Source organism: Gorilla gorilla, chromosome 15 (assembly GCF_029281585.2).
Source record: "Gorilla gorilla gorilla isolate KB3781 chromosome 15, NHGRI_mGorGor1-v2.1_pri, whole genome shotgun sequence".
NCBI classification, from domain to species: domain Eukaryota; kingdom Metazoa; phylum Chordata; class Mammalia; order Primates; family Hominidae; genus Gorilla; species Gorilla gorilla.
Window position 1 is genome coordinate 122,110,501 of NC_073239.2, and position 22,393 is coordinate 122,132,893.

Consider the following 22,393-nt stretch of genomic DNA (forward strand, 5'->3'; position numbering starts at 1 on the left):
ACCGAGGCCAGTTTCAGAGCAGAGGCAAAAGTTCATTAAAAAGTTTTAGAGCAGGAAGGAAAGGAAGGAAAGTGCACTTGGAAGAGGGCCAGGCGGGCGACGTGGAGGGCAAGTGCCTCTTTTCTCTCCTTGATTGGGTTTTCTCATTGCTTTTCTATTTTATTTTGATTTCATCCCCAAATAATTAGCTCCTAGACTTACTCATTTGTTCTAACCAACCTGAGTCTGTTCATTTTTGCTTCTGTCTTTACGATCTGACCCTTTGGGATGTGGTCGCCCATCATCCCCATGGCAGGCAGGGAGCCGTTTTGACAGCAGCATCTCCCTCTCTCACTCCCACCTGGGGAGGACAGCCTCGGGACTGGCCCAAATGCCAGCATTTGCTCTCCTGCCTATTTCTCAGGCCGTGGTGAGGGGCTTTTCCTCAGGGTCTTCATGGGGAGAGTCAGGGGATGAGTGCCTCTCTCCTCACTTTGCACTCCTTCCTCTATGTCATGCCAAGGCACTTCAGCGGCTCAGCCTCCAATGATGGAGGTGACTCTGGAGCTCAGGCTTCAATCAACCAACGAAGAAAAATGTTAGAGGCACTTCCAGCTTTTTCTTTTTTCTTTTCTTTTTTTTTTTTTTTGAGATGGAGTCTTGCTCTGTCGCCCAGGCTGGAGTGCAGTGGCGCAATCTCCACTCACTGCAAGCTCCACCTCCCGGGTTCACACCATTCTCCTGGCTCAGCCTCCTGTGTAGCTGGGACTACAGGTGCCCACCACCATGCCCGGCTAATTTTTTGTATATTTAGTAGAGACAGGGTTTCACTGTGTTAGCCAGGATGGTCTCGATCTCCTGACCTCGTGATCCGCCTACCTCGGACTCCCAAAGTGCTGGGATTACAGGCATGAGCCCCCACGCCCGGCCACTTCCAGCTTCTTGAACTAAAAATATTGAATTCAGAATCTCTTGTAAATGCACACAGCTCGACAGACTCTAATCTTTAAGTTTGTGCTTCCCTCCCAGGTCTAGTGTTTGCAGAAGCCACCCCCCCACACACACACACACACCCCCAGTCTTCTAACAATATAAATGACAAATCTTGCAAACCTTTTGATGTGTAAGCCTTCTTTTCCCAAATTAGGTTTGTGCTGATACCCCTGGGACATGCCGGGATCTGATTGTAATTGCAGGTTTGGAAGCAGTGAGGTTGGTAGTGGTGGAGTGGGATGGAAATCAGCACCTGCTTGCAAAGTAACCACATCAGGTGAGGTCACAGCGAGGTCTTCAAACAAGGCAGGACCAGACCCATCAAACAGGGGCTACTTCTGCTTGGTGTGATTGTCAGGGTATGCAGCTCATCGCCCCCCTCCTGATTCTGGGGTCCAACACCTTCCCAGTCCATGCCCTGATTCTCACAGAAGAGACCTGGGGGAGGGTGAAAGTCCAGTCTACATCGGCATTCAGCAAACCTCCCAATAATGCCCTGAGGCTGACCTGAGGGCACACCAGACTCAACAGCCTTAAGAGAGAAGAGATTCTTTCAGTGATGATGGAAACCTTGTTCTCTGACCAGGCCTTGAGCTCAGCATTTGAAAAGCCCAACTGTGTCATCTTGTTTCCTGAGACTCTCCAGTGCAGCTCAGAGCAGCCACCTCAGCCCACAGGCCTGTGCCCCTCCTGCCCGCTGTACTGTGCTGCCATCACCAGACCCACACTGCACAGGAGCTTCACTCTAGGTGAGCACAGGTGGTTACTTAATTAACTGTCTCACCAGGTGCCACGGACTCCAAATATCCCTTCATCCTCATGGCCCCCAAACCCAACCAGGTCATAGAAACCATCCCAGAATCTCACCCACCAAGGTCTGTTATCTGCAGTCACTTCTGGTGTCAAATACTGTAGGAGTCAGGATTCAGCTGTGGATAACAAAAACTTATCCTGGCTACTTTGGGTAGAAAGGGATTGAATCAAGGCAGAATGGAGAGAATTAAGGGCACTGTGACAGCAGGAAGAGCAGGGTTTCAGCTGGGCCTCAGCCACGGCTCTCACAGTGGTACTCCAGAATTGTCCTGCTGTGGTAGATTAGAAATGGCCACAGATCCTTTGCAGCTCCTGCAGTCAAGAAGTAGATCCATTTCGCCGCCTCCCCCGACCCCCTCATTAGGGACTGACTTGTGACTAGCTTTGACCAAAGAAGGTATTGAAAGTAAAGCTCTGGAGCTCCTGCTCTGGTGCTCTTGGAGAGCTGGGACAATGTGAACAAGTATTGGTGAGGCTAAGAAACTGGGTAAGTGTTGAAGCACCCCAGCCCCAAACCAATCAACTGATAAACCTGTGTGTGATGCCAATAAGAACCAGCTAGATCCCAGCTGACCCACCGACTAACTACAGAACCAACAGCTGAGCACAGATGCAAGCGTGAACCCAGCCAAGCCCAGCAGAACCATCCTGCTGAGCCCAGCCCAAATTGTCAACCCACAGAACCATGACCTGAATGCATGGTCATTGAGCTTTGGGATGATTCATTACACAGCAAAAAGATATCCAATGCGCCTCTCCAGGAAGCTTCCATTCCTGCCACAATCCAGAAACTGGGGAAACCATAAGATGCCCCTATGTTTGGCTCCAGGACCATATTCCCCTAGGCAAGACAAATAACAGCAAAATGAATATCCTATGACATGAGGTCTAGGGGTGAGACTCTGAGGCTTCTGTTACTGCCGCCTCAGAAATGCTGACCATCTCCCTGTCTGGGCTTGCTAGTGGAAAACGAGGGAAGCAACAATGACAGATTCTACCTCATTTTTCCCATCCAACTGTCACCAGAGGGTGTCTGTTGGAGGAGCACACTCCATGGAGCCCATGGCAGCTGCTTATCTAATCCACAGCCTCAACCCAGCCCTGTCAGTACTGAACCAGATTTTCATTTCCACCAGTTTGACTCATGGGCCTCACTTGGTCTGAATTTGGTGTGTGTATGTGTGTGGGGGGAGGGATGGGCTATCATTTGTGGTCCTCCTCAACAACCCCACCACAAAAGCACAGAAGCCACAAAGAAAGACTGACAGACCTGACTACACAAAAATTCCAAACTTCTGATCAGTTAAGAGAACCACAGTGAACAAACTGAGGGACGCTTCTTGCAACACACATCCCAAAATGATGGACAGATTCAACCATAAGCATTTAAGACTTTTACTCAGCAAAGACTCCACCAGGAACCCTGAATTTGCAAAAAAATATATATACATTTGCAATATACATAATGGAAGAAATGACAGATTTATCCACGTAAAAATTAAAAATATCTCATGGCAAAAGACATTATAGACAAACATAGCCAGTGCAACCTGTTCTACCAGCTTGGGGTACAAATAAGGTCACATATTTTTGTTCTTCATAGGAGCCCCACCCACTCCCAGTGCTGGAAAGGGAACTCTATTCCCTCTCTGGGTGAGCTCACACAGAGCACAGCCTCTGTGCAGAGCAGCGCCACTGCCCCCACCGACATCTTCAGACGTGTTCACTCTTGACACGGTACACCCACAGTGATAGAGCCATCCCTCAAAAAAACCTGCACACAGGCGGCTCCACAGCAACAGCTTGAAATGTCTGTCACTGGGGCACCAGGAGAATGTTCTGTGCACAGGTGCTTCCTGACAACGGAATCCTTGCTGTGGTTGGGAAGACTGGAGTGGACCCCTAGGCCCCAGGCAAAAGGCTGGTTTCTCCTGCCCAAGACGCCTGAACAGGCAGGGCCGAGAGCTCTGTTTATACCCCAAGCGCCGGAAGTGCTGATTTTCTAAAATAAGGATAAAATGCATAGCCAAGTTGGGAGGTCAGAAGGAGGGATGGGGCCAAATGCAGATGAGCCGATGTGGACCCGCAGGGGCAGGGCTGTCGGACCCAGCTGCGTCTGGGAGGTACTGGGCTCTGGGGACACAGCCAGGCCACAGGCTCTGCCCAGACAGGGACTGGAACTGGGCTCTGCACAAGGCTGGGCCTGTGAGGGTCTGTCCCGCAGGAAGGGGGACAAGAGAGGGCAGAGGCGCCCAGCAGGGGCACCCTTCCAGAGTTGGCATAGCATCCTTGAGAATCCTGTCTGCTCTGGGGAGGCTCATGTGCTTCTTGTCCATGTATGTGCTCACAGGACATTTGGAGACCAAATTCATGCCAAGGAGAGAGGTGCGGGCCTGGGACCTCTCCCCCTTGTGTGCAGGTGGGAGCTTCATGCTGAGTGACCCGGAAAGGGGTCAGGATGCTCTGTCAGCTCTGTGGCCATGGCCATCCATGTAGCCCTTTTATGCATTTCTTACCTGCAAAATGGGAATCATAAGAGTATCACCAGCAAAACACCTGTGGTGCTGCGGGTTAAGTGAATTATTTTTGCAAAGTTTTCAGAGCAAGATCTGGCATAGAGTGAACACTGTGAAGCATTTGTTAAAGGAATGAAGAAATATGACGTGGTTAGCTAGTCTCTGAGGCCGAGCTCTGGAGTAAAATTCCTTTCCCCATTCAGAGGAAAGGATCCACCCACTAAGAGGTGGGAACATCTACAAGGCATAGAGGTGCAGGGATGAGCTACACAGGACAAAACCGTTCCAGTATCCCATTCACTAAGCCCTCTCATTCTTTCTCAGCTACACCAGAGGTGTACTGGCGTCTTGACCTCAGTCAGTGAGGGCCACTGAGTGCATGTCTTGGCTGTCTAACCAAGCAAACCAGTGACCGCTCCTCACTGGTGAGCAATCACCCACAGGCCAGCAGCTCCAATAAGGAAATACACATGGATAAGCGTGACCGGATCCACCCTTAGAAGCTGCTATGGACTGAATATTTGAATCCCCCCAAATTCATATGTTGAAGTCTTCACCTCCAAGGTGATAGCCTTAGGAGGTGAGGTGGGGAGGTGAATACATCATAAGGGCACAGCCTTCATGAGTGGGTTTAGTGCCTTTTAAAAGAGGCCCTAGGAAGCTGTTCACCCTTGGCCACGTGAGGACAGAGTGAGAAGGCACTGTCTGTGAAGAACAAGCCCTCAACAGACACAGAATCTGCCAGCATTTTGATCTCAGACTTTCAGCCTCCAAAACTGTGAACAATAAATATCTGTTGTTTATAAACCATTTAGTCTATGGTAGCCTCTTAAAGCAGACCAAACAGACGAAGAGAGAAGCCATCCCCACACTCAACCCAAGAGTTTCTACCCATATGAATTTTGGGGTGTCAACCATCTCTCATTGGGTTTAGACTTTATATGTGTCCCCATGGGGCATGCTGGGCTCTGCCTTGAGTTACGAATCTAGAGGCAAAAAGGGATGCTGAGGCTGTTGTGAGAAGGGAGAATCCCCCAGCAAACCACTGCCTTGGGGGAGGTGATTACAGGGCAGGCATGAAGTTAGGGGTTGCATTCTGCAAGACTGCCCTTACTTCTGACACCCACTGTAGGTTTGGAGGGTTCCCAAGATCACTCTGTGGTTCAACAATTTACCAGAAGGGCCCACAGAACTCACTGAAAGCTGTTATACTCGTGTTTATGGTTGATTACAGCAAAAAGATACGGATTAAAAGCAGCCAAAGGAAGAGGCACTGGGGTCAGGGGCCAGCAGACACCATGTGCAAGCTTCTAGGTGTCCTCTCCCTACAGAGCTGTAGATGGTGTGACTTCTTGATATTGATGTGTGACAATCTGCATGGAGTATGGCCAAGCAGGGAAGCTCACTTGAGCCTCAGTGTCCAAAGTCTTTATTGGACTCCATGGTTGACTGCCTTTGTGGCCAACCTCAGTCTCTGGTCCCTCTGGACATTAGGCAATCCCATGTGACCTGAGACTCCCACCATAAATCACATTGTAAGCGTAGACTGTCTGGTGTGGCCCAAAACCTCCACAGAAACACAGACCCTCTTATTAGGCTGGACATCCTAAGGACCTGGAGATTAGCACCCAGGAGCTGAAGGCAAAGACCGGACTTCCTGTTGGGCAAGGTTAAAAATCTGTACCACTCACCTGTCAAGCAAAGGAAGGCCAGTCTACAAAGGAAGGCCAGTGTAGACACAGTCTACACAGGGGAGGAGAGGCTACTTTGCTAGCCAGGGAGTCTGGAGGGAGGTTGGAAGTTCAAGTTCATCAGACTCATTCCAACCCAGGTAATATTCTCATTCTGATTCTCAGGACCCTATTCTTCCCCAGATGATGCAAACTTTCACATACATGACCTGGTGAGGCTCTAGATTCAGCTTTCCTTGGACTTCTGCAACCTCCAAGGCCAATTTGGGGTGACTTTCAACTAAGTCAGTGCTGAGGCTACACGAGGTAAGTGGTTAGGGCCATGATAGATGGTCCATTTTTGGTCATTTGTAAATGAAGACGTTTGGCAATAGGATTGGCACTGACTTTCATTAAGTTCCCCAGTGCAGGCATCAGCAGCTGCCCAATCCTCATTCCTCATAGTCATCATTCACACCTGTGCTAAAAAGGTGAGAGCAATGGCCGCATTTCTTCACCATCCCCGGATCCACACTCTGTACCACGTGGCATTGCAATGCTTCCTACCAACAGGGGTAGTCTCTTTCCCCATGTCTTGTATCTGGTGCGTGGACCCCAGAACTGTGTCCACAGAGTGTGTTAGACACGTCACGTAACAGTCCCAGGACTGGATCTCAAGACCCCTTGAGCAAGTGCAGTCCTGTCCACTGAAAATTACAAAATGTTGTTGAAAGAAGATCTAAATGGAGAGACATCCCATGTTCATGGATTGGGCAACTCAACACGGTTAAGATAGCGATAATTCCCACATTCATCTACAGATTGATTGTGGTCCTTACCAAAATTCCAGCTGTCTTCGTTTTGTTTTGTTTTCTTTGCTTTCCTAGAAATTGGCATGCCAATAAAGTACCCCAAATAGCCAATATAATCTTTAAAAAAGGTCAAAGCTGGAAGACTCACACGTCCTAATTTCAAAACTTACTACAAAGCCACAGTAATCAAGACAATGTGGTACTAGAAATATGATAGACATACAGATAAATGGAAAAGAACTGAAAATCCGTAAGTAATCTTTTACATTTATGGTCAATCGATTTTTCAACAAGGAGCCAGCCCAGAGAATGCAAGAAAACACTCAAATCTTATATATTCCCTAAAGGACTTATATTAACAATATGTGTTGCCTGTATCATACAACTAAGTAAGAAGACAAACATCCCAATTTAAAATGGCTGAAAGATTTGAAGAGCTATTTCTCCAAAGGACATATTCAGATGCTTTCAGAAATGCTTGGCAACATTAGTTAATAGAGAAATGCAAATTATAACCACGAGATACCACTAGGCACACCCTGGGGTGCCTGTAATCAGAAAGACGGATAAGAGTTGGAGAGGCTGTGGAGAAGCTGGAACCCTCACGCATTGGTAACAGGAATGGAAAATGGTGCAGCAACTGCTTTGGAGACAGTTTGGCAGGTTCTTGGATTGTTAAACATAGAGTCACCATATGGCCCAGCAATCCCACTCCTAGGTATCCACCCAAGGGAAATGGAAACATATCTGCACATAGAAACTTGTACATGAATATTTATAGCAGCTTTATTCATAGTAGCCTCCAAACTGGAAATAACCCAAGTGTCTATCCACTGGTGAATGGAGAAACAGTGTGGTCTATTCATGCAGTGGGATATGATATGGCAATAAAAAGGAACAAAGTTCTGATACATGGAATAACATCACATTATGCTGAGTGGAAGCCATCAGACACAAAAGACCACAGATCTTGTGATCCCACTGATACAAAATGTCCGGAAAAGGCAAATCTACAGAGAAAGGAAATGAATGGAATGGTTCAGTCCCCGGGGACCATGGGTGGGAACAGGGAGTGACTGCAAGGGTGTGCAGCCTCCTTTTGGGGTGACGGAGGTGTTCTAAGCTTAGCGTCGTTACCATTGCATGACTCTCCATTTGTTGAAAGTAATTGAATTGTATGCCAGAAATGAGTGCATTTTATCAGACGGGATCAGGCGCATTCAGGGTGGTATGGCCGTAGATAAGAGCGTATTTTATGGTATGTGAAATATATGTTAATAAAGCTGGAAAGAAAGACAGGAAGGAAAGAGAGAAAGAAGAAGACAGGGCAGCGGTGATCACTCCTCCCTCTGTTCCTGCCGTGCTGCTATGGGAACGAGCCCAGGCTAGAGTGCTGGAGGATGAGAGGCATTGTGGCCCGGTCACTCCCATTGCCCCAGCTGACCTTCAGCCACCCCCAGAGGTGATAGTGAGACCACCCTAAACTAGTCAACTCAGCTGACCTGCCAGGTGGCCACAGGCTCATAAGCAAGCTCAGCAAAGACCAGGTCCAGATCAGCAGAACCCCAGCTGAGCCAGAGCCTCTCAAGCAACAGTAAGTGCCCACTTAATGTCTTCAGCCACGGAGGTGCACGGCTGTGACACAGCTCTGGCTAACTGATGTGCCACCCCAACAGCCTATCGCAGCATTTCATTGCAGACAGCGCCAGGTGGTAATTTGGGTAAATGTTCGTAGGGGTGATACAGGCCACCGCATTCCATTTTCCATTAGAATGAGGCCATCACCACGTTCGAGCCCAGTCTTGTGAACCAACCCCAGATTATCATAGAGTCTGACTCCGTTTTTGCTCTTTGACTGCTGACAACTTTCAGGTAAGCCCCTCCCCAGCAACCTTTTGCCCTGCGTCCGAGCAAGCCAATAAGAAATCCTGTGTTGTCTCTCCCTTGGCAGGAAGTTCAAACCGCTCAAGCTCCAGCCCCAGCCCCAGCCCCAATAAATACCAAAGCAATGCACGCCCTCTTTGCTCAGCCATTCGGGACCGGCTTGTGCCTGCCCTACCTCTTCAGAAAGCTCATTATCTGAGCAACGCAACTTCCCATACACTCTGGGGGTGTGAGCCTTCTTCAGTCTCAACATCTGGACCCCTGGGTGAAGCAACTGCAGAATGCAGGTTGGGGTTCTCCACAGAGCACAGATCAGAGTCCTTCTCTTGGATGCACTCCTGATGCTCAGTGTGGATCAGCTCGGGTGCAGACAGGAAACAGAAACCACTCTGTGTGTTTCTAACAGAAAGGGTTTAATACAGAGAATCTGTACAGAATACAAGGGGATAGGGGTGTTGCTCAAAGATCCTGACCCATGGGAAGTAGCTACGACGCCTGTAGGAGCCTGAGCTAGACATCCCACCTGCTGCACAGCCACGACCAGGGATGGGCTTTGGGTGGCCTCCACCCTGCAAATCCTCCATCATCTGAGCCTGAGCTCCTCTGCTACGATGTCACTTTGAGACAGCTGCTGCTGCTGCCAAGGTCAAAAGCAGAGTGGTCCTTCCTAGCCCCTGCATTCTAACCCTATACAAGTGCCTCCAAGTACAGAACCCCATGGAAATCCATCTGGCAGTGGGTCTGGGGAATGTAGTTTTCAGACTTCTAGCCCCAGTGGTATGGAGTAGAGTGAGAAGAGCTGGTAAGGGCTAAGTAGCCAGAAACAACACCTGCTATAAATCCTACAGCCACACAGGCAGAAAAATCAACTTACCACAAGGAGTGAAACAACAGCTGACCGCAAGCTTCTCCACAGCAATATGCAAGGCTGAAGGACAGCAGTGATTGAAGCATTTTATACCTGTCTTTTCAAACATGTCAGAATCCAGGTATTAGGGCACCTATGAGTTCTTATTTCGCACACACACACTTGGAAACTGGGCACGGTGGTGCACACCTGTGGTCCCAACTACTCAGGAGGCTGAGGCAGGAAGATCACTTGAGCCCAGGAGTTCGTGGCTGCAGTGAGCCATGATCATGCCACTGCACTCCAGCCTGGGTGACAGAGAAAGACCCCATCTCTAAAACAAACAAACAAACAAACCCACTTGGTATTGAAATGTAACAGCAAAATTGAAGTGAAGCTGGTGTAGGAAATCCTGGATTGCCCAACAGTATCCTACACACACCCTTAGGCACAAGCAAAACAGGGACAAGAAAAGGGATTTTTTTTTTTTTTTGAGACAAAGTTTTGCTCTTGTTGCCCAGGCTAGAGCACAATGGCACAATCTCAGCCCACTGCAACCTCCGCCTCATGGGTTCAAGCGATTCTCCTGCCTCAGCCTTGCGAGTAGCTGGGATTACAGGCAACCCCCACCATGCCCGGCTAATTTTTGTATTTTTAGTAGAGACAGGGTTTCACTATGTTGACCAGGCTGGTCTTGAACTTCTGACCTCAGGTGATCCACCTGTCTTGGCCTCCCAAAGTGCTGGGATTACAGGTGTGAGCCGCCACGCCCAGCCGAAAAGAGAACTTTTATGAAAAGTAATTTGACGTTGATATTCATCCATTCGTGCATGCAGTATCTGCTGGGTGTCTGCAACATACCAGGTCACACCTGGGGACAGGACAGGGGAAATCCAGTCTGTCTCTGCCCTACTGGACCTTGGGTTCTGGGTGCAGACAGACAATAAACAGCTCCAGCAATGAGAGGCACCGTGGGGCTGTGAATCACAGACACACTCCCGGGACCAGGGAGGGGTGCTGGGCAACAGGCAGAGGCTTTCAGACGCGAGGGAGCAGGCAAGTGCACTCACCTGGAGGCCAGCCTGGGAGGCCGCCCGAGGAGCCAGCAGGAGCCAGGGCAGGGTGGAGGTCGGGGAGCTGGACCGTGGGGTGACCTTTGAGGACTTGGGCTTTTTCTCTGAATAAGGTGGAAAAACACTGGAAGGTTCTGCTATTTCCAGAGGAGAGGAAGAAGGATGAGGAAGGTGAGGTCTCCCTGCCCCTCTGGCTGCTCAGGTTAGGATGCACTTGGTCAGGAAAGGCCGCTATAAGGAGGACCCCTCTGTTTCCCATGCTTGGGCCCTGAGGGGCTGCTCGGCCAGGGAACCGCGTGCTGAGAAAATTGACGCTGAGCATCAGCTACACTTCAATAATTTGGCTGAACTGCACGGAATTGCTGACAGGTGGCTGTTTTGACGAAAAAGAGGCAATTTCATACCATTCAATCAAGTAGGATGAAAGGCCGCCCAGCTGCGGAGGTTAGGTGGGTGAGCAGAATGCGATGGACTGGGCCCTGGCCAGCAAGGACTGACAGGAGGGCGAGAACAAGGTGGGGGAAGTCGCCTCCTCGTCCCTCACTATAGAGTTGCTTGACTCTGTCCAAAGTCCATTAGTTCAATGCCTGCAGCCATTTGTATTTAGACAATGGCACAAAAAGTGTCCTTTAACATGACACTCCATGCTATAGGACAGGAACTCACACAGAGCCCTCTTTCCATTTGTTGACACTCAGATAAATCACCCACAGGATGCCTGGAAAAGCCGTGAGGATGACACTCGTAGTGCAGAGCCAGGTGCAGGACCGGGAGCTGTTTCACAGACAGCCCCGTGGCTCTGCCCCAAATCCCACAGCCTGCCTAGCGGGGTGGGGAAGACAGGAATGCCCGTACTGTAGTAGAAGTCAGCAGCTCTTTTTGGAAGTAGTTTGGCAGCGCTTATTCAAAATGCTTCATTGTCCTGCAACCCGGCAATTTCATGTCTAGGAAACAGCAGGTTGGCTTGGATGACTCAGGCAACACCTCCATCATTAGCAGAGCTCGTGTCAGTTTTCTAAAAGACAGAAGCCAGAACAAGTAAGGGAATTTAGCAAGGTTGTGGGATATGAGCATTAAACAAAAATCAACCTTTTTTTTTTTTTTTTTTGGAGACAGAATTTTGCTCTTGTCGCCCAGGCTGGAGTGCAATGGAACGATCTCAGCTCACTGCAACCTCCACCTCCCAGGTTCAAGAGATTCTCCTGCCTCACCCTCCCAAGTAGCTGGGATTACAGGTGCCCACCATCATGCCCGGATAATTTTTGTATTTTTAGTAGAGACAGGGTTTCACCATGCTGGCCAGGCTGGTCTCGAACTCCTGACCTCAGGTAATCCGCCTGCCTCAGCCTCCCAAAGTGCTGGGATTATAGGTGTGAGCCACCACGCCCAGATAAATCAATTGTATTTTTATTTACTTGCAAGAAACAATTGGAAATTGAGAAATTTTAAAACACCACCCACAAAGGCATCACCTAGTATGAAATACTAAGAATAAATTTGACAAAAGAGACGTCAGGTGTATAAACTGAAAACTACGAAGCATGAACTGCACACCTAAAGATGGTTAGGATGGTACATCTTATAGTATGTGATTTTACCACAATAAAAAATTAAATAGAATAAAAGGACAGAAAACAAAACAAAAATCCCAAAATATTAACTGTGGTTGTTTCTGAGTAGTGGGATGATGGATTTTTCCCCCTTAGTTGCTGTATTTTGTCCTTTTCAAATCCTCTCTAATGCACAAGTGTTACTTTTGCAAAACAAAGTAGCAAATGTAAGAAGCCACGTGTGCTCCTTTCTGCTTGCCGTATAATTTCACAAAGCCCTGACTCTTCCACAATATGTAGCTCTCCAGAAAGATGCTTTGAAGACAAAGCAGGACAGAGCGCACGGCCCCCACATCTCTTGCCTGAGTCACTACATTCCTTCAAAGATAACATGACCCCTGCCAGGAGCAGTGCCTCACACCTGTAATCCCAGTGCTTTGGGAGGCCAATGTGGGATGATCATTTGAGGCCAAGAGTTTGAGACCAGCCTGGGCAACATGGCAAGACCCTGTCTCTATTTTAAAATTTTTATTTTTATTTTTGAGAGAGTCTAGCTCTGTCACCCAGGCTGGAGTGCAGTGGCAGGATCTTGGCTCACTGCAACCTCCGCAGTTCAAGCGATCTTGGGTTCAAGTGATTCTCCTGCCTCAGTCTCCTGAGTAGCTGGGATTACAGGCATGCCCCATCACACCCAGCTAATTTTTATATTTTTAGTAGAGATGGGGTTTCACCATATTGGCCAGGTTGATCTCAAACTCCTGACCTCAAGTGATCCACCTGCCTCGGCCTCCCAAAGTGCTGGGATTACAGGCATGAGCCACAGTGCTTGGCCTTAAAATTTTTTTTAAGTAGCTGGGCGTGGTGGTGCATGCCTAGCTGCTTGGGAGGCTGAGGCAGGAGGATCACTTGAGCCCAGGAGTTTGAGGTTACACAGTGAGCTATGATCAGACAACCCTGGCGAGTCGGCTCTGAGTCCCCTCATGGTCACCATGATTGTTGATTAAATTTTAAAAAATCAATCACTGCGCTCCAGCCTGGATGACAGTGCAAGACCCTGACTCTAAAAAAAAAAAAAAAATTATTGCCTCTTCCTACACATGAGATGACCAACACCTGAAGGGGTTCGTGATGATGCCGCTGTCATCTATAAGCAGGTGTACTCTACCACCAGACCTTGACGGGACTCTGCTTCAATGTCACACCCGAGCATGTTTGATGTGCTCTTGTGCATATTAAGCCCCCACTCCGTACACAAGCCGTGAGCTGAAACCCTGTGTTGGAGCAGCCTGACAGAGCTGCTCCCGGGCTATAGGCCTCAATCTGTAGTCCTCAGTAAGACTTCAGAATAAACCTAACTTTAGCTATTTGAAAGCTTGATTTTTTCTCCTTTAGTCAACAATCATGGTGACCATGAGGGAACTCCAAGCCAACTGCCCAGAGTTGTCCAAAACATCACCAGGACCCGGTGCCTTGGTACCAGCATGGCCCCTTTGAGTCTCTCTGGGTCCCTAGTGGTTAAAGACCACTGAGTGAGTCTCTCCTCACACATAGCTAGTGGTCTTGAGATTTATTCACACATAGTTGCTACGAGTCCTTGATGAAGGGGGAAGTTCTTCCTTGCGACTTCTATTTCTTGAGAAGGGGATTTCTCCTAGCTGAAACACTAGGAAGAAATGATCACGTGAGGTGTCTTATTGGCTAGGTTGTGCCCATGCTCCCCCTTTCCGTTTGACTCTGTAAGTAAAGCTCAGCAGGACGGAAGCTATTAAAAATCTATGAGAGTTTGACCTGAGTCAACTCCAAAGACCGGGAATATTTGCTCCTTCCAGCTGGATTCTGATTTGGCAACCCTCGGTGATTAGAGGGCTCGTGGAGGTGCTGGAGGTGCAATCCTTGCAATGCACAGAGGTCCCATAGGAAATTCCTTGTCACAAGCAATTGACAGTCGGCTCTTCTGAGGCCCCACAAGTTTTTAGATAACCAGAAGGAGAAACAGAGACAATGATTTAACACTGAAATGACCAAAAATTGGATTTTCAAACATTAAGGCATGCCAGGTTTTCTGGGACTGCAGCCAGCTACATACTATTGCCCCTTCTTGTCCACTTGTTTAAACTGATGGACAAACAACATCCAGGAAAATTCAGAGCTCAAGCAACCAATCTGCAGCTACAGAGTTATTAACATGTAGAGTTTTCTAAGTTCTCTCTCTTTTTTTCTTTTCTTTCTGAATACGTTGAATCTGCTGACTTTTCTTTTTTCTTTTTTTTTTTTTTGAGACAGAGTCTCGCTCTGTTGCCCAGGCTGGAGTGCAGTGGCACGATCTCGGCTCACTGCAAGCTCCGCCTCCCAGGTTCACGCCATTCTCCTGCCTCAGCCTCCGGAGTAGCTGGGACTACAGGCGCCCGCCACCACGCCCGGCTAATATTTTCTATTTTTTTAGTAGAGACGGGATTTCACTGTGTTAGCCAGGATGATCTCGATCTCCTGACCTCGTGATCTGCCCACCTCGGCCTCCCAAAGTGCTGGAATTACAGGCGTGAGCCACCATGCCCAGCCTGAATCTACTGACTTTCCTAGTGCTTTCCAGATAAAACTCATTGTTTATGGTGTTACTAGTTCAAGACTATCTGGAGACTTTGTTTTTCTTACAGAATTCAGCCAGTTCTAACTAAAATGTAGACACTGAATTTTTAACCCTAAACTCATGTAAAACTAAAAAAAAAAAAAAAAAAAAAAGTAAAAGGGGTTTTAAAAATCGAACTGCCATGGAAACTGCTTTACCCAAAATTTGGGTTCACAGCCTTCATTACATTACTCATTAAAGCAAATAAAGTTTAGCCATGTGAACATGTCCCAATTTTGTCAGAAATGTAACTTGGGGCCAGGCGTGGTGGCTCACACCTGTAATCCCAGCACTTTGGAAGGCCAAGGTGGGTAGATCACTTGAGGTAAGGAGTTCGAGACCAGCCTGACCAACATAGTGAAACCCCATCTCTACAAAAAATACAAATATTAGCTGGGCGTGGTGGTGGGTGCCTGTAATCCCAGCTACTCGGGAGGCTGAGGCACAAGATTCGCTTGAACCCGGGAGGTGGAGGTTGCAGTGAGCCGAGATTGTGCCACTGCGCTCCAGCCTGGGCAAGAAGAGCGAGAGATTCTGTCTCAAAAAAAAAAAAAAAAAAGTGTAACTTGGATCCAAACATCTTTTATAAACCAGTGAGTTTCTTATTAGTGTCTCATGACTAAAATTCTAAAATGAAAGCTGTAAGACATTTGTGTGTGTGTATGTGTTTGATGTGTTTACAGATATGTACATTTATTATGTTATATGTTGTGTCTACGTAGTACCAAATGACTTATAAATAAATGAGTGCTCATAAATTAGTAAGCCCAAATATTTTTGAAGTTCATCTGACTTAAGTAAATCTCTAAGAAATAAGATGGGTTTGAAATTAGTGTTAAATAAGAGATAGAAATGTCTTCGGAATTGTCAGCATACGTTTTTGCCTGAGTTGAGTGGTCAGACAGGTTTATATGAGCTAATAAATATTTAAGATGTCAGGGTTTAGCATGAAGGCTATAAAACTATAAACCCATCCAGAAACAGAATGATCTTTATGTAATTTTTTATAAGAAAAATTATTTCATATTGTTGGTTTAATAAAAACAGCTAAATCTTCTGAGTTATCAGAAAAATAGCCATATATATTTAACTTTAATGTTCTTACTTAGGTGAACACCTAATATTCACAGGCTGTAAAAATGGTTAGCAGGAAAATAACTTATAAAATGATGATTCACTTTGTCTAATATCTCAGTTTTTATAATTAATCTAGCCAAAGACCTTATCTTGAGGGTCTAGAAAAGCAATTTACTAAATACGTAAATGTCAATGGGATAAATGCCTATAAATAAACTTTTCATGTTTGAAATCTTAAATTAAATGTCTCCATTTCCAACTAAGAAAAATTATGTTACATGTTTCTAAAAATTATAATATAAGCTGTGCATGGTGGCTCATGCCTGAAACCTCAGTACTTCGGGAGGCTGAGGCGGGCAGATCACCTGAGGTCAGGAGTTCAAGACCAGCCTGGCTGACATGGCAAAACCCCATCACTACAAAAATACAAAAATTAGCTGGGCATGGTGGCATACACCTGTAGTCCCAGCTATTTGGGAGGCTGAGGTGGGAGAATCACTTGAACCTGGGAGAAGGAGGTTGCAGTGAGCCGAGATCATGCCACTGCACTCCAGCCTGGGTGATAGAGTGAGACTCCATCTCAAAAATAAAATTATAATATGGTTCTCATCAATAAAATTCTAATATGTGACAGACAATTCAAGATTTCTGGCTTCCTAGGTTTTCACTAAATTTAAGTTTACTAAGAGTTAAAAATTCTAATTTATATATGATTCTGTATATAAATGTGCCTAAAATGTGTTTTTAATTTAAAAATTATTTAAAAGGCATAAAAATGTGTTATTTATTAAGAAAAAATAATTTTTGTCTAATTTTCAGGTTTTTTTAAAATATGAAACAAAATTAAAAGAAGCCAGCAAGTAGGAGGGAGAGACGTAAAGAAGCTTATGGATATGAAGTTGTATTTTTGGTAAGAAAAGTTTAAAAAAGAGAGAGAGAATAATTTTGTATGAGAAAGAATCTTGTATGGTGAAGTTTTTGTCCTAAAGGAAAATGACTGATTATAGGACAAAGCAAAAAGTCCACACATAACTTAAATGGCCTGTGTAAATTGTGATAAGGTTCATGAAAAGAAAATTTTATAAAAGGAATTTTGTATGTGATTAAGTTAGCTATAATTTTGAATAATTATTTATAACAATCTTTCTAAGGTTTGAGTTTTGATATTAAAAATACACTACTACAAAACTAAAAATTGGTTCCCTGTATTAGAACAAAGTTTTCTTAAAGTCTTGATTTGCTCTTAGTAAAATTATAAGAGGTTTTGATTCTTACCTGTTTCTTTTTTTAAACTTCTCAAATTTACATATCAGAAGTTCAACTTTTGCCATGTGATCTGCAGCCATATATCATTGCCTTCTGTTCCTTTTCCCTTGAAAAGGTATATCTTTTTGTTTGGCTGGGATTATAACTCTCTCCTTCAATCTTTTCATCAACTCCTGTTCTAACTTTGCTATTGTGGTCTGATGCTTCAGTGCTTATCTTCACAGTTTAGAAAGCAATGTTTCCTCCAGTATAACTGGATTCTGTGCTGTTGGCTTTTCTTTTTGTTTCCTTTCTTTTTCAGACATGGTCTCACTTTGTCACCAGGCTGGAGTGCAGTGGCTTGATCACATTTGGCTTTTCTTTTTCTGTGTGTGTGTGTGTGTGTGTGTGTGTGTGTGCAGATAGGGTCTTGCTATATTGATCAGACTAGTTTCAAACTCCTGGCCTCAAGGGATCCTCCTACCTCAGCTTCCTAAAGTGTTAGAATTACAGTGTGAGCCACTGTGCCTGGTTGGCTTTTCTTAATATGTCTGAATTGTTCAGTGTAACCAGGATACTTCCCACGCCGTTTCTAAGAGCCATGTATTCCCCCGTTCAAGGTACTAGTTTTCTTGTTTACACTCTCCTAGAATGTAGTGTACACTGATTACCCTGGACGCACTCTTCCTGTGTCAGATTATGTACAAATGCCCTTTCTTAATGAGGTTGATTTCTAGGTTACCTAAATGGGCTTCCCATAAGGAGAAGCAATCACACATTACAGGAGGTTTTTCTTTACCTTTTTAGTAACTGGCCTAAATCACACACACACACAAGATTTTACATTTTGTCGTGATAATTTCTGTGTTGTCTTTATTAGTGTTTTGATTACTTAGAAGAACTGAGCTTTGAAAGGGTTAAGGCTTTTACATCCATGTAAATTTTGTATTGCCTTTGAGGTCTTAATTATCACTCTGGTTAAACAAATAACTATTATTTTTCAATGACCTGTGATTCTGTTTTGATCAAGTGCTTTAAACCTTTTGACATTTTTTACAGGTTTCTCCAGGACCAAAATCCTAAATTAAGCCTTTTTGAATTACATGATTAGACTTATGCGGTAAACTGTATGGGAAACATTGTCAAATGGTAAGTGATGCTAGACTTTCTTTCAATTACATTTATGGGTATATTATTGATATCAATGTTCCAAAATTATGTAAATTTAAAAAACCAAATATCAGTCATAACTTTGTTATATTAAAACCTGTTCTAAACCTATGTTTACATTGATATGTTATTAATGTGAGTATTTTAAAGACTGCGTAAAATTTATAAAAGCCGGATAGTCCTCATGTGACCCAGTCAGTCATGATTCTTATTGTTATCTTAAAATGCTGCAGGTAACAAAAATAACTACATATCCTTGTACTGTGGGAACTTTTATCAAATTTTAACCATGACTAATCTAAGTTTTGTCATTCAAAGTTATTGTTCTAAATTCTTCTCTACAAACATTTACAATCAGCTCTAGTCCAAAATTTCTTTTCATAAAAAAGACTCTAATAAGTGTGAGTACAGAAAAAGGGGAAAAATAGTACAATTAATATAAAAACGGGCCATCTCAAAAAAAGAAAAGAACACAGATCATCTCAACATCGTTAATCATTAGAGAAATGCAAATCAAAACCACAGTGAGATACCACCTCCCACCCAATAGGATGGCTGTTATTAAAACAAAACAAAACAAAACAAGTTAAGGCTGTGGATAAATTGGAACCTTTGTGCGCTGCTGGTGGGAATGTTGTCTTGGAAAGAGGTATGGCAGTTTCTCAAAAAATTAAAAGCAGAATGACCCCAGAATGGATCCCACAATTTTGCTTCTGGGTGTACTCCCAGCAAAACCAAAAGGAGGGTCTCAAAGGGCTGTTTGCACAGTCATGCTCATAGCAGCATTAGGCACGGTAGCCAGGGGCCATCAACAGATGACTGAATAAGCAAAGTGTGGTCTGTGCATCCCAGGAACTATGATTCTGCCTTAAAAAGGAAGGAAATTCTGCCATATGCAACAGCGTGGATGAACCCTGAGAACATGAAGTCAAGCAAAATAAGCCAGGCTCAGAAAGACAAACACTGCTTGAGTCCACTCACACGAGGCATCCGAAGTAGTCAAACTCACAGAGACAGGCAGTAGAATGGTGGATGCCAGGGGCTGCCGGGAGAAGACAATGGGGAGTTGGTGTTTAATGGGGACAGAGTTTCAGATTTGCGAGATGAAAAACTTCTGGAGACCCAGTGTCACCAGCAATGTGAATGGACTTAGCGCTGTGGAATTATACACTTAAAAATGGTTAAGAGAGGCCAGGCGCAGTGGCTCATGCCTGTAATCCCAGCACTTTGGGAGGCTGAGGCGGGTGGATCATGAGGTCAGGAGATCGACACCACCCTGGCTAACACGGTGAAACCCCGTCTCTATTAAAAATACAAAAAAAAATTAGCCGGGCGTGGTGGCGGGTGCCTGTAGTCCCAGCTACCCGGGAGGCTGAGGCAGGAGAATGGCGTGAACCCGGGAGGCGGAGCTTGCAGTGAGCTGAGATGGGGCCACTGCACTCCAGCCTGGGTGAAAGAGCGAGACTGCATATCAAAAAAAAAAAAAAAGGTTAAGAGAGATATTTTATGTGTATTTATCACAATTGAAATTTTTTTAGGCCAGGTGCAGTGGCTCATGCCTGTAATCCCAACACTTTGGGAGGCTGAGGTAGGAGAATCACTTGAGGCCAGGAGTTTGAGACCAGCCTGGGCAACATAGGAAGACCCCCATCTCTACAAAAAATGAAAAATTAGCTGGGTGTGGTGGCACACACCTGTAGTGTCGGCTAGTCGGGAGGTTGAGGCTGGGGCAGGAGGATCCTTTGAGCCTAGGAGGTAGAGGCTGCAGTGAGCCATGATCACACCACTGCACTCCAGCCTGGGCAAGAGTGAGACCCTGTCTCAAAAAAAAAAAGAAAAGAAAAGAAAGAAATTTTTAAAGGCAAACCATGATGATTGCACAACAATTGGATGTACTTAATGCCACTAAACTCTACACTTAAGAATGTTTAAAATGGGGCTGGGGGCCGTGGTTCACTCCGATAATTCCAGAATTTTGGGAGGCTAAGGCAGGAGGATCACTTGAGGACAGGAATTCGAGACCAGCCTGGGCAACATAGGGAGAACTCATCTCTACAAAAAAGTTTTTAAAAAATTAGCTGGGCCCAATGGTGCGTGCCTGTAGTCCCAGCTACTCTAGAGGCTGAGGTGGGAGGATCCCTTGATGCCAGGAGGACGAGGCTGAAGTGGACTATGACCGTGCCACTGCCCTCAAGCCTGGGTGACAGAGTGAGACCTTGTCTCAAAAAAAAAAAAAAAAAGCACAAGCACAGATCGTATCATATGGACTGCACCTGGCCTAAAAAAATTTCAATTGTGATAAATACACATAAAATATCTCTCTTAACCATTTTTTTTTTTTTTTTGATATGCAGTCTCGCTCTTTCGCCCAGGCTGGAGTGCAGTGGCCCCATCTCAGCAATCTGCGGCAGTGTGCTTGCTCCGTGAACCTGCGCACTGCCCTGCGAGACCCCACAGCCCGGTGGCCTCCCCCGTGGTGGCCTTGTCTGGTGCCTGGTCCATGCCATGCGTGGCTGTGCAGCTGCAGCCCTCCTAGGCCTGGGACCCTCGCGGCTGGCGCTCCAGGTCGCTGCACCGAAGGGCACCTGCATTGGAAACTAGTGGCTTTGCCGGGCGCCTTCCCAAGGGACTGGTGCATTTGCCTTCCTTCTGCAGGGTCTGCACCCCACCCCCATCCCACCCTCCACAGTGGGCAGGGGCGCTCGTTCTGAGGGGCTCGCCGCACTAGCTCACCACACAGTCCGTTCTCTTTCCCCCTTGGCGGGGGCATCTGCCTGTGGCTTCGGAAGGTTTCCGTTTCCCCAGGCCTTGCCGTGGCGCCAGGTTCCCAGCCTGAAGCCGGTGGGCCCCTCGGTTGGCCGGCTCGGGTCTTCGCTTAGCTCAGAGAAATGCTCTCTTTCATGTAATGTTCTCACCTCCGTCTGTCCCTCCCTTTCCCTCTGCAGCTCCTGGTACTCAGAGGCTGTGTCCCGAGTCTCCTCTCCCCGTCCCCGGCTCCAGGCCCTCCTGTGAGTCTCGGCACTCGCTCCCTTCCCCCACCCCCGCGCCGTTCTTCTGTTTTGCTGCCCGGTTGCTCTTTGGGACCTCGGGGATCTAGCTCCGGAAAGCCATTTTGTGCCGCACTTTGATCACGTCAAATGAGCATCTTTGACGATGAACCAAGCGCCTGGCCACTCCTCTGCGGCTGCACGCTGTGGGTCCAGGCAGGGCCTATCTCTGGCTACCGAGCCCCTCAGGGCTGTTGTGGTCTCGGGGGCTCCTGGCCTTCATGATGAGTGTGTCCTTGCCAGCTCTCGGGGTCAGGCCCCCTTGGGCCACCCCAAACCTGTGATGGACAAGGAAGCGACCTGGCCATTCCATCAGAGCAAGGATGCTGGATGCTGCAGCCCCAGAGGCCTCTCGGCAGCCTTTTCCAGCCCCCTCCGTGCTTCTAGAATCCTCCTCACCATTTGGGCTTCCTTCTTCCGCAGAAGGCTTTCAAGCAGACGCTTCCTGGTTCCCAGATCAACAGCAGGATAACAATATTGCAGCTGAACAGGTGACCCCCACAGGCCACACCTTCTAGCCTAGAGCGAGCTTCCTAGGGCCCCTGCCTCTGCCCCTACACGTGCTCCACAGCGCCACTCTGCCCAGAGGAGAAGCCCCCGGTGCTGCCTAGCTGCCGCCCTGGCCCCCTGGCCCAGAGCCGCACTGACACCACTGTCCCCAGCAAGCCCTCCCGTGGCTCCATGCCTCCTGCCGGCTGCCCTCCTCTCAGAACGCCACCCCAAGACTCACATCCTAGCCCCTGAATCCACCAGGGCTGGGGAACCATGAGGAATGTCACAGGGCAGGTCCCATCCTCCCAGGCCTCAGTTTCCCCTTTTGTATAAAGGTCTTCAAGTCCTGGCATCCAGACGCTGTCCATCCGAGACCTCACAGGTCCCTGCTGACCTCAGGGGCTCCTTGGAAGACCCTGGTCTGGGGGTCTGATGGGGAAGGGGTGAGCCCTGTGGGTCTTGGGACAGCTGGAGTTGGGCCTGTGGCCACCATGAGGCCCACACCACCCAGCTGCTGCTGCCTGGCCTGCAGGGGTTAATGGGTCTGGCCACCCCAGGGACCAGGCTCCTGGGTGGAGCCTCCTCTCTGCACCCTGGGG